Source organism: Camellia sinensis, chromosome 4, assembly GCF_055761805.1.
Source record: "Camellia sinensis isolate YWXY chromosome 4, ASM5576180v1, whole genome shotgun sequence".
Taxonomy (NCBI): Eukaryota; Viridiplantae; Streptophyta; class Magnoliopsida; order Ericales; family Theaceae; genus Camellia; species Camellia sinensis.
Genome location: NC_138964.1, coordinates 144,409,707 through 144,422,087, shown reverse-complemented (window position 1 = coordinate 144,422,087; position 12,381 = coordinate 144,409,707). Strand labels below are relative to the sequence as shown.

Here is a 12,381-nt window from a genome sequence, read left to right as displayed (position 1 = left end):
TTGAACAACCCTTCACACTTAATAATTGTATAGATACATAGATAATAGATCTTTTATTTTTGATTTTTATAGAGACAAACATCATACAATGAATATGTTAGGATTATTGGATAAATAAGTTTTTTTTTACTGAGACGGAACTTGTAAGAAGCCCTACAAGTCCAGACAGAACTCTCCAATCCAGATATAGTCGTGGGAGAAGCCAGACCCAAACGTGGAATCATGTTTGTTTAGTGTAACTCAAAACTCTTAGCCCTAATTTTTTTGGGTTAAGCATCGTTTTGAAGTGGTGGAGCTTCACAATGTTTTATACCCACATGCAAATGACATTTTGTGTGTGTGTGTGTGAGAGAGAGAGAGAGAGAGAGAGAGAGAGAGAGAAGATGTTGCCATTGTTTAGTTTTTGAAGTGTTAGGATGGTAATAGCTGACGGATTTCGTAAGAAAAAGCAGAAAACGAAATAAAAGCTGGTTTAGATAATTGAAGGAATAGATTTTGGATGCAAAGCTGAATTTCACAAGCGGCGCAATGGATTCCTTTAGCCAAAAGTAAATAAAAATCAATAATAAAAAAAACTTAAGTAGTACTCATATCTTCATCATCACAAGATAAGAAAATATAAAATGAAAGAAACTTATCTAAAGCTTATTCCCGTTGTAACAAAAAAAAAAAAAAAGTTATCTAACGCGTATTTGATTGAGAAATTTGAGGAGGGATTTAGAAAGAAAAAGAAAAAAAAATGTGTGAAACTAAGTAAAATGTAGATATATTTTATTCACATTTCACCTGACTTTTCTCTTTTTCTTTTCAAATCCTTCCTTAAATCCTCCAATCAAACACAGCGCAAAGTTATTTGATATGAAGCAGAAAGACTCTTGCATATCAGTGGCGAAAATTCTAGTTATAGAAACTTGTCCAGAAATAAATAAGACTGCATTGATGTTAACTTTCTCAAACTTATCTGCAGTGACAAAGCTCAAACCTCTCTTTTATCAACTTTTATTTTTAATTTTTTTTTCTTAACGCCTAACTTAATTGCCTTCTCAAAGGAAGGTGAATGATGCTAAGGATCAGAATTAGATAGATACTAAAGGAGTCATTTTGGTGCAACTTAAAAGCTATAATTTAATCAAATTTATTTATTTATTTATTTATTTATTTTTGAGTGGATCAACTCATATGCTGCGAAAGAAAACATGCAATGGTCCTGCAGAACAAATCAAAAAAAAAGGAAAGAGAAGAGAATATATATATATATATATATATATATATTAGAGGTGGGTACAAATAATGTGTAATTTGTAATTCGATCTAATAATTATAGTAGTTGGAGAGAATTGAAGCAGTTTATAGCAATTATGATGGTTTGGGAGCATTTTTGGAGAAAAAATTTACTTTGACATCTGCACCGATAGAAGTGTTTGCTTTATATATATTTGAGATGAGCGCGTATTACGAATGTGAAATTTGTAATTGAATCTAATAACTATGGCTTTGAAAGAAGCATTTGGATCTAGGAAAACAAATTTAGAGCAATTGCCATAGTTTGCAGCATTTTAAGAAATAAACAAACCTGTGACTGTCAATACCACTTTATATATCAGTATAGAAGATTATTATATATGAATAGTATGGATATAGTGTAATGGAAGACTATAAAGAACCCTTCCATGCACATTCTCTGGAGAGTTGCACTACAATGACACAACAAAATATCAAAACTAGCTACAGACTTAACATGCCCTAAAGACTTAGGTCACTAATCCCACAGTAAACACACCCATAATTAAATTACTTAGTTCATAGTTTTATCCACACAATTACTACACCCACCAAACAATTTTTTCTAAGTAATAGGAATTATAGGACTCAGTGGTCTAGCTAGAAGACTCCATGTGAGCCTAGCTAGCGAGCGAGTAAACCCATAACCACATATATAATACAATAACATACCATATATAGGTTGACAGATCCAAACCCTAGATGGATAGTGAGTGACAGTCCTCTCAAAATTCAAACATTTCCTCCAGAAGGGCTACTGTGATCGTTCCATGGAAGAGAATAAGGAAATGGAAAAGAAGGGTTTTGATATCCTTCATTACCCATTCTTCTAGGCAATGCCGGTTCGTTGCAGACGCAGTGAATCAAATTGGCATTGGCGACTTCTAGATCTTTCTGGAGCTTCTCAACCTGTCTTTGGAGGAAGGAGATAGCACCAACACAACCGTACACTGGATCTCGCACTCGTGCTTCGGCTTCGTAGGCGAGGGAACTCACTGCATCATCTCTTTGGTGAGGAAGGATTTCATTGAGGAGCTTACTTATGTTGCTTGCGCCGAAGATTTTGTGGATGTTGGCGAATTTCTGTGGATCCTCTGGTGGAAAATGAGGTGCAAAGATGCAGCCTGGTATGCATTTCCTCCTCAAAAATTTGCAGGCAGCACAAGGGGAAGTGTAGGAGCTTGATGAAGCCATTTTCACTGCACTAACCCATAAAGTAATTTGTTTCAAAAGCTTCTTAGTTAGGAGTGTGATTTTAAAAATAACACAAAATACGATCATATATTGACTAATATAAACAGTATTAATTGATATATTTGTGAATATCTACATTAAAAGTTTAAAATTTCAATATGTATCAATCAATATTTAAAAATATTTTGAAACAATAGAGTCGTTTTATTAATTATCATGACTTTAATTAACAGTGATAAGTGCTTACCAATTCATATCAAATTTTGATTTCTCCATATCAATACACTTTGATATACTTATGAAAATAAAAATCACATCCTTATATTTGCTACAATGTGTATTGATTCACATGATTCACAACTAATATAATCAATTCAACTACTAAAAAAGCTGATCAAAAAAAAAAAAAATTCAACTACTAAAAAACTTTTTCTGTAAATAGTGATTTTAAAAAATTCATAATTGCATCACTTGATTCTTGACACTGCTATATCATAACTGATATTGGTTCAATTCTCAATACCTCTATTTAAAACCTTTGTTATATACAACCTTTTAAATTTGTGACAAAAAAAATTAGACTTTTTGTACAGTTTAATTAAGTTACACCACGTAAAAGATTGTCCTCTGTAAAAGCCTACTTCTTCTTTTGCTTGTCTTTTTCTTCAATTTAATCAAGTTGCACACACATCGATGATGTCTGATCTGTGTGTAACTTATCCCATGGAAAATCAACAGAATAAGTCTGAGAATTTTCTCTAGAATTTGAAGACTAGTTAAAGAACCTGTCCTCTCTCTCTCTCTCTCTCTCTCTCTCTCTCTCACACACACACACACACACACACACTCTGAGCTCACAGCCCACCTGGACCTCTGCATATTTTCCTTAATTTGGTTTAAAATTTTGTCTTTTATCTTTTCTCTCTCCTCTCTCTCACTCTCTCAACGTGTTCAGAGTCTTCAGATTCCTACATTTCAAAGAATTCAGTTGCATAATTCATCATGAAGCAATAATACATGTCCTTTTGAACTCACTTTAACATTATATGATTAGATCTGATCAGTGCAATCTCTCACACTTATCTTTTTCACAGCTGTGACAAGATGGTACATGAACTTATGAACATCTGTTGTTTTTTCTACTAAATTCATAAAGGAAAACCCTAGATCTCAGAGACTGAACATAACTCAAAAAGCATGTATGTATAGTGTCTCCTGTAACCTTTATAGCTTTCCCATGAAAAAGAAAACTAGAAAGCAATTATCAACAAAATGGGTTATAAAAGCACCATGAGTTTACCTGTTTGTGATCTAGGGTTTCTTCTGATCAGAAGAACAAAATAGTGAAGTACCTTTTTTTCTGTTGTGGGTTGTTCTTTGTTTCTTCAAGTAAAAGGGTATGGTGTAGCCAACCAAAGATATGCAAGGGCTAGCATCACAGATTCATCTCTGGAGTTGAGAGAGACTTCACAGGAGAAAACCTAATTGGAGAGACAGAGAGAAGAGAACCTAATTGGAGGAGAGAGAGAGAGAGGGAAGCAAAATTAAAGGTACTTGTTTGTGTAGGAGGATGGGGCAAAGAGCATTAGTGGATGGAGTGGGACTGAAGGCAAAAGACAAAGGTAATTAATTGGAGGTACACTAAGAAAAGATGACTTTGACACTTGATGTAACTAATAATGGTTAAACAAATGTTACAATAGAGTGCTTGGAAAGAGAAATGTGTTAAAATAATTTATTAAAAAATAAAATACGTTAAAATATTATATTTAATTTATAATTATTTTATATATTTTTTATAATTATCAAATTAATTATAAAAAGAATTAATTAACTTTTTAAACATAATTATTTTAGTTAAACTACAATAATAAAAAAAATCAAATAACTAATATGTGAGTGATTTTTTCGTCACACTGCCCGTTTAGTAATCAGTTAGAGAGTACTGGCAGAATAGATGGATTCAGTTAACCTGTAACAGAAAGAGAAGACTCCGGCGGTGGCTCTTCCACCCGGGGGCACTCCGACGATCAAGTCAGACTTAGTATATCTCTCAAAGATAAATCAAGTGCTAAACTCACTGCTCAAAGCATAAAATGCGTACCTTAGACCCACGGGGGTGCCTCTCTTTTATAGTTTACTTAATCCTAGTCCCACTAGAAGCCTGACTTCTATGGACTACAGTTCAGTACTTACTTTGGACTCTTCAAGAGATAAAAATAAACTCCCTAAGAGCTTTATCCTCATCTTGACTAAGTCTCCTCTTTATTTTAGGACTCTTGTCCCTTATCCGTTTATCTTGAATCCCGATATCTTCGGAGATAACCTCGGCAACGTCGAGATAACCTCGGTATAATGACCAGGACACATGGCACCTCGGCTGACACATCGGCGTCACCTTGCCACGTGTTAGTACTCAAAAATATATCCCCACAACTGCCTCATAGGTTCTATTACCTCGGTATTCTGAGGTGATGGAACCTATATCGGCACTTCCTCTTGTATATCGGCTCAAGAACTCTTCAGCGGAGATCATTTTATGGCCGACATGTTTTCTTCAGCAAACAAGAATTCCAGTGAATTTTTTCACGTGTGTGAGCTGTCACGTATCATTTACTCAACCGTTTCATTCATGCGTCTCCACCTCATTGGACCGTGTTCATGACGCGCTTGCAAGCTGTCTCTCTCTCACATGCGCCGCCTGACGCATACGTTCTTTTAGGTGTATTGATTACTTTTTTGCCGTCGTTTCAAATTTTTGACAAAAACCTTTCCCCCTTTCTTTATTTTTCACTTTTGCATTCGATTTCTCTTCGCTTTTTCTCTCTCTAGCTCCCGGATACGCCATTGTTCCAGTCTTTAAGTTCTGCAATTGCCTTCCGTTCTCCCTTTTTGTGAAGCTTTCGTCGTTCTCGTTGCATCCGTTACTGTCGTCTGACTTCGGCAATCTTCATACCGGCTTCACTTTTTTCTGGTAAGCCACTGTTCCTTTTGTTTTCAATTCTGTTGATATTCTTTATTTCTTGTTGCCATTATTGTTTCAAATCTTGCGAATCACATATCTAAACATATATACTCAAATGGTTTTGATTTTGCCCATATCTTAAATACATACTGTTCACCACTTTCTTGCACTCTTATTACTATTCTTGACCATTTATTTCTCGTATTCTTTATGCTCTTGATAGCACATCCCTGTTCTTGACTCTAAAGCACATCTTTGCCTTTCTGTCTTCCAGATCCGTGCCTTCGACCCTTGCTTTCATAGATCTAGGTTTGGGATTTGTTGTGTAGAGCCCATAATTTAGGAAAAAACTGAAACTAGTACTTTACCTAGATTTTTGCTGAGGTCTTATTAACCCTCCCAAGACATTTTTTCTCTGAAACCCAACCTCTCTAATTCAGGCCGATATCATGGGTATGTGGAGACATAGGGTAGATACCCCGACCAAACTTGAGTGTTTTAGGCAAGAATTTTCTATCCCTGCCGATGTCCATCTGAGGCTGGCTGGAGATAACGACTCCATCATGCCCACAGATGATTCGATGCCTTTTCCCATTGTAGCTTTCACTGAGTGCGGACTCCGGCTCCCACTCAACATCCTTTTTCGTGAGATTCTTCACTATTATAAGTTGAACCCCATGCAACTGGCAATCAATTCCTACCGAGTGATCAACGGCATCATAGCTTTAGCTAAACAGGAAAATGCTAGGATCACCTTAACCGATATCCAGTATTGCTATACTATGTGTGCCCTTAATTTGAAAGAAAAATGCTACATTTATTACCTTAAGCTGAGGTTTACAGAATTCAAAATCGTAGCCGACCTCCCAAACTCCAACAAGGGGGCTGGAGATGACTATCTCATTACCTCGGGAAATTGGGAGTTTGCTCCAGAAGAGGACATCCATCTCTACCTTCTTCCCCGATCAGTTTTAGAGGGCAAGGGTAAGAGCCCAGTATTTAGCTTTGCCTGTTTTCTTTCAAAGTCTTAAATACTTTGTCGGTTTCTGACGTCTGTTCTTCTTGCAGCTGTTCGTCAGCTACCGAAATTTTTTTGCCAATCCTTTGTTCCCAGCAAGGATTTGAAGAAACTTCTAGACTTGCCAGTCCATAAAAGGAAAGCGCCTGTGCTTCTCAATTTTATTCCATCATACAAGTCAACTTTGCCCGACGTTCCCAAAAGGAAGAAGAAAAGCCTTTCTCCACCCTCTGCTACAACTCCGTTGACTGCATCCACATCACGAACAGATCAAGGATCAACATCTGATCCAGCTGATCAGCCATCAACTTCGGCTCCATACCTGGTCCCAATATCAAAAAGAAAACGTCGATGATGACTTGTCCTTACTGCCGAGATGGGTCACCCTAAGCCTGTTGCAAAAGATCTTCTGGCCAGTATTCCATCATCTGTTGATGAGCAGCTAACACAAAACCAACCTCTACCGAAGCCGAAAAGAATAAAGAAGGCTCAACCAAAGGCTAAGATAGCTCAGGTTGAATCTGAAGACACCTTGCCGATCTCAAAGTTGGCTGAGAGTGATAAATCTCAGCCTTCTGCTGGGAAGAAGCGCTCTGAGTCTCAACCACCATAATCCCAAAACCCAAAAAAGCCGAGGTCTTCCTCTACCACAACCTCGGGATCAAAAAAACCTGATGCCCCCTGGGTCCCCTTAATTACTCTGGAAGACAAGCTTGTTATGGCAAGTGACAGTGCCGAGGATATAAACGTCGGCGTTGCGCTCAGCACTGCTCTGCTGTTACCAGGCGATTTGGAGCGAAATGCCCAGTATAATGAGTATGAGAATTACGCTCTAATGCTTCAGCACTCCGTTCAGGTAAATGTCTTCTGTTTGGTAATTCTCTTTTTTCTTTCTCTTTATTTCGTACTTTGAACATTCTCTAATACCTATATTTTCTTTCAGACCATCCAGCATGCCCACTCTTTCTCAATGCAATCTTTTGAGAATCGAGAGAAGCTTGTCGAGATGAAGAGGGAGTTCTCTTCCATCCAAAAGACCAACAAAGGTCTTCAATCAAAGATGAAAAAACTGGAGGACCAAGCCGAGGCTGCAATCAAAGTTCAGACCAATGCCGAAGAGAAGGCTGAGGCTGCTGAAGCCATCAGGAAAGTGGCTGAGTCTCAGAAGAAAAAAGCTGAGGAAAAAATGGCCCAGGCCGAAAAGGAGCTTCAGGAGGCCCTGGCCACCAAAAAAGGCGAAATAAAAGATGTCGACGAGAAGGCATATGCCCAAGGCATGGCCGACGTCACAGATGCCTACAAACAGCAGGTGAAGGAGGCATGCAATAAGGGTTTCACCCTTGGTTGGATGTCCCTTTTAAAGAAGCTTAATGTCCCAGGGGACTCACCATTGAGGAAAGCTGATGCCATTCCTCTTCTATTCCCTCCAGCTCAACCTCCAAGTCAAGACGTCGGCGAGTCTGAGTCTGAGGATGGTGATGAGGAAGAGGATGAGGCGTTGGTAAGGAAATCCAAAGATGTTGCCAAGTCCCCTCTTCAAAATGAGCAAGTCCTAGACTTGACTCGGGATGAAGAAGGCGATGAGGTTAACAAAGATGCTGGTGATGAGAAGGAATCAGCCGATGCCATCCTTGCTGATGAAAACCTTGAAGACACTCTTGTAGAAATTGACGCCGAAGTCGCGGCGGATAAGGCTGCTGAGATGTCTTCTCAACAATCATCTGATCTTCAAATTCAACCAACTGGTGGAGAGGAGTCTTAGCTTCATGTTTGTCTTTTGTTTAATTGTATTTTGTTTCTTCTTTATTTTTTGGAACAATATAAGCCTTTTGTATGGCCGATGTGCCCTTTTCTTGTTGAATGCTAATACAACTTTTCTTTTCTGAATGCTTGTACTCTTGTCTTCTCTCCATTGCTTCCGTATGATTCTATACTTAGAATATTCTGCATGTCTTTCACATACTTTTCCTTCTTTGTACAATCTTCTCGGGGTGACACACCTCGGATAGACAAATTTCTTGTAAACTTTTAACAGATGTTGAATCATCATACTGGTTTAACTTAACTTGTAAATTGTCCATCAATTTCAATAAGTGAAGATAAACAATAATCTTGGCTTAACTTTAACTTGTAAATTGCTACAAATTTCAACAAACGTTAAGCATTACTTCGGTTTAACTTCAACTTGTAAATTGCTACAAATTTCAACAAGTGAAGATAAACCATTTTGTCTTGTCCCTGCCCCCAATGTGAACCTGAGTTCTACTTGGGTTCTCATTATTTAGAAACAACAATATGCATATTTAATCAATTCACAAGTCTTTGAGAATTCTGCTAATATTTTATTGATGACGTCGGCAAAAAATAACAAGGAATATCTAATGATAGAAAAATTTCAAATTACAAGTGTTCTAGGGTCTTGGCAATGCTTTGCCTTCATTATCTTCAAGCCGGTATGCTCCATTGCCTAATACCGAAGTAATTTTGTAGGGTCCTTCCCAGGTTGGGCCAAGCTTGCCCTCCCTGGAATTCTTCTTGTTGTCAACAACTTTTCTTAGGACTAGGTCGCCGACCTGAAAATCCCTCGGATTGACCTTCTTATTGTAAGCTCTAGCAAGCTGCTGCTGGTATGCTGCGAGCTGAATTGCAGTTTTCTCTTTTTTTTCTTCTAAGAGATCTAGATCTCAGGCTAGAAGTATGTCGTTAATCCCATTCTCTACTTCCTGGGTTCTGATTCCTGGGATGCCGATCTCCAGTGGGATGACTGCTTCTGTGCTGTAAGCCATGGCAAAGGGGGTTTCCCTTGTTGATCTTCTCAGCGTAGTCCGATATGCCCAGAGTACATTGGGCAACTCGTCTACCCACTTTCCTTTTGCTGCCTGCAGCCTCTTCTTTGTCCCATCCAAAATTACTTTGTTGGATGCTTCTGCTTGCCCATTGCTTTGGGAAAAACTTGGTGTTGAAAAGTAATTCTTTATTTTGAATTTCGCACAGAAGTTCTTGATGAGTTTGCTGTCAAACTGCATTTTGTTGTCGGCAACTATTGCTCTTGGAATGCCAAATCTGGTGATGATGTTTCTCCATATGAAGTTCTTGACGTCCACATCTCGAATTTTGGCAAGAGGTTTTGCTTCTATCCACTTCGTGAAGTAATCTGTTGCTACCAGCAAGTACTTCCTTTGCCCAGTTGCTTGGGGCAACTGTCCAATGAGATCCATGCCCCATTGGGCAAATGGTCATGGACTGGATACAGGATTCAGGTCAGTAGCTGGCTGGTGTGTCAAAGGTGCGAACCTTTGGCATTGTTCACACTTCTTCACGTAGGCTTCTGCATCTTTTTGCATGTAGGGCCACCAATACCCCTGGGTAATGGCCCTGTGAGCTAGTGATCTGTCCCCAGCGTGGCTTCCACAAATCCCTTCATGAATTTCATATAGAAAATCTTCAACCTGCAAAGGGTGTGCGCACCTTAAAAGGGGTTCAGTGAAGGGCCTTCTGTAGAGATGTCCGTCCGCTGTCAAATTGAATCTTGCCGACTTCAATCTGACCTTGTGTGCTTCCTTATGGTCTTCTGGCAGCTTTCTCTCTTTTAGGAATGCAACAATCGCATCCATCCAGCTTGGTCCTAAGTCCACGCACATTGCTTCTTGTTCTGTGATCGGTGGTTCTATGCTCGGGTTTGACAAATAGTCAACCATTATTGTCCTTGTTTTTCCAGTTTGTATTGAACTTGCCAAGTTAGCCAATGCATCGGCGTGGCTGTTATCTTCTCGGCTAACTTGCAGAAGTCGGCAGTTGCGAAACAAGGCTGCCAGCCTGATAACTTCCTTTGCGTATGCCGACATTCTCTCATCTCGGGTTGCAAACTCTCCTGTTGTCTGATTTACTATAAGTTGTAAATCATAAAAAATTATTACCTCATCTGCATCTGCTGCCATTGCCAGCTTTAGTCCTGCAATCAATGCTTTGTATTTTGCCTCATTATTTGAGGCCTTGAACCCTAATCGAATAAACTGTTCCAATATCTCCCCATCAGGAGATATTAACACTACTCCTGCCCCCACTCTTTGCCGGTTTGAGCTCCCATTGACAAACAAGCGAAAGGAGTTGCCGATGTAAATGCTGCAGGGTCTGAGTTTTTCCTTTCCTTGTTCTTTTGCCTTTGGCTGGGCTTCTCCTTGTTTGGTTGAACATCGTTCATCTTGGCTCAACGGAGCCTGATGTTCGATGGATTCTGGCGTGAATTCGGCCACGAAGTCAGCCAAAACTTGGCCTTTAATTACTGTTCTCGGCTTGAACTCCAGGTTGTACTGGCCCAAGGCCACTGCCCATCTTGCTATTCTTCCAGTTAAGTCTCCTTGTTGTAACAAGGACTTCAGTGGGTGCTCTGTTAGCGCTATAATCTTGTGCGCTTGAAAGTAATAGTTCAGCTTCTTTGAAGCCATTACTAAGGCCAACATTAATTTCTCTAGTGGTAGGTACCTTATTTCTGCATCGGCCAAGGTTTTGCTTACATAATTAACAGCCTTTTGGTCCCCCTTTTCCTCTCGGATTAGCACTGCACTTACTGCGTGTTATGAAACTGCCAAATACAAAAACAGTTCTTCTCCAGGTTCAGGTGTTGAGAGGACTGGAGCCGTGGTCAGATACTTTTTTAGGTCGGCCAAAGCGGCCTTACATTCTTCAGTCCATAGGAAGTCCGTAGCCTTCTTCACCAGGTTGAAGAAAGGTTTATATTTGTCCGAGCTTCTGCTGATGAATCTATTTAGGGTTGCGGCCCTTCCAGTTAGCATCTGCACCTATTTTGCCGACGTTGGGCTCTTCAACTCTAGGATGGCCCTGATTTGATCTGGGCTGGCCTCAATACCCTTTCTTGTTACCAGGTACCCCAGAAACTTACCTAATCTAACTCCAAATGCGCACTTCGATGCGTTGAGTAGGAGCCGGTATGTTTGAGTATATCAAATACCTCTTTTAGGTCGGCAAGATGACCCTTAGATTCCTTGGTCTTTACGACCATGTCATCGATGTAGACCTCTACTGTTCGGCTAATCAGGTGTTTGAGCATTTTGGTTACCAGCCTTTGGTAAGTTGCTCCTGCGTTTTTTAACCCGAAAGGCATTACTCTGTAACAGCACAAGCCTTTTGGGGTGATGAATGCGGTTTTTTCTTCGTCTGGGGGGTACATGGCGATCTGGTAGTACCCCCTGTAGGCGTCTAGAAAAATCATTCTTCCATGCCCTGAAGTGGTAGCTACTAGCTGGTCAATTTTGGACAGGGAAAAGCTGTCTTTGGGGCAGGCTTTTTTGAGGCTGGTAAAGTCTACGCAGACCCTCCATTTACCGTTCTTCTTCTCTACCACCACTGTATTGGATAGCCATGTTGGGTAGTGTACTTCTCTAATGGCCCTGGCCTCCAGAAGTCTGTCAACTTCTTCTTCTACTGCTTTGACGTGTATCAACGTCGGTCTTCTGGCTCGCTGAATTACAGGTTTGGCCGACCTGTCAACATTCAGTTTGTGGCAAGTGACCTCGGGTTAATGCCAGGCATTTCGTAAGGTGTCCAAGCGAACACCTCAATATTTGCTCTCAAAAAAGTTTCCAACTCTTTTTTCTCTTGTTTGGCTAAGCCCGAGCCGAGAAGAAAGTAGCGCTGTTCATCCCCATCTTGGACGAGGATTTTCTTTAGTGCCTCTTCGCTCTTCTCGACTGGTTCTTTGCCGACGTCTTCTAGGACTTCCACGTCCTCATCTTCAATTTCTACCTTCTCTGGCTCTCGCACGCTGCAAGTAGATTTCATTGTTGCCATGGAGCAATTCTTCGCCTGTAGCTGATCGCCTCTAACTTCCTCTATCCCATGCTCTGTTGGGAATCACAGTAGTTGATGCAATGTTGAGGGAACTGATAATGGATAAACAAATGTT

General features: G+C 39.9%; 1 non-coding gene across 1 annotated transcript; it reads right to left on the bottom strand.

The window, feature by feature from the left end:
• Window positions 1-1,576: 1,576 nt before the first annotated feature.
• LOC114267406 (uncharacterized) lies at window positions 1,577-4,054 on the bottom strand. Its single transcript, XR_014365741.1, has 2 exons — window positions 3,776-4,054; window positions 1,577-2,480 (listed from the first exon to the last, which is right to left on the bottom strand). It is a non-coding gene; the product is annotated as an uncharacterized LOC114267406 (transcript).
• Window positions 4,055-12,381: the final 8,327 nt, after the last annotated feature.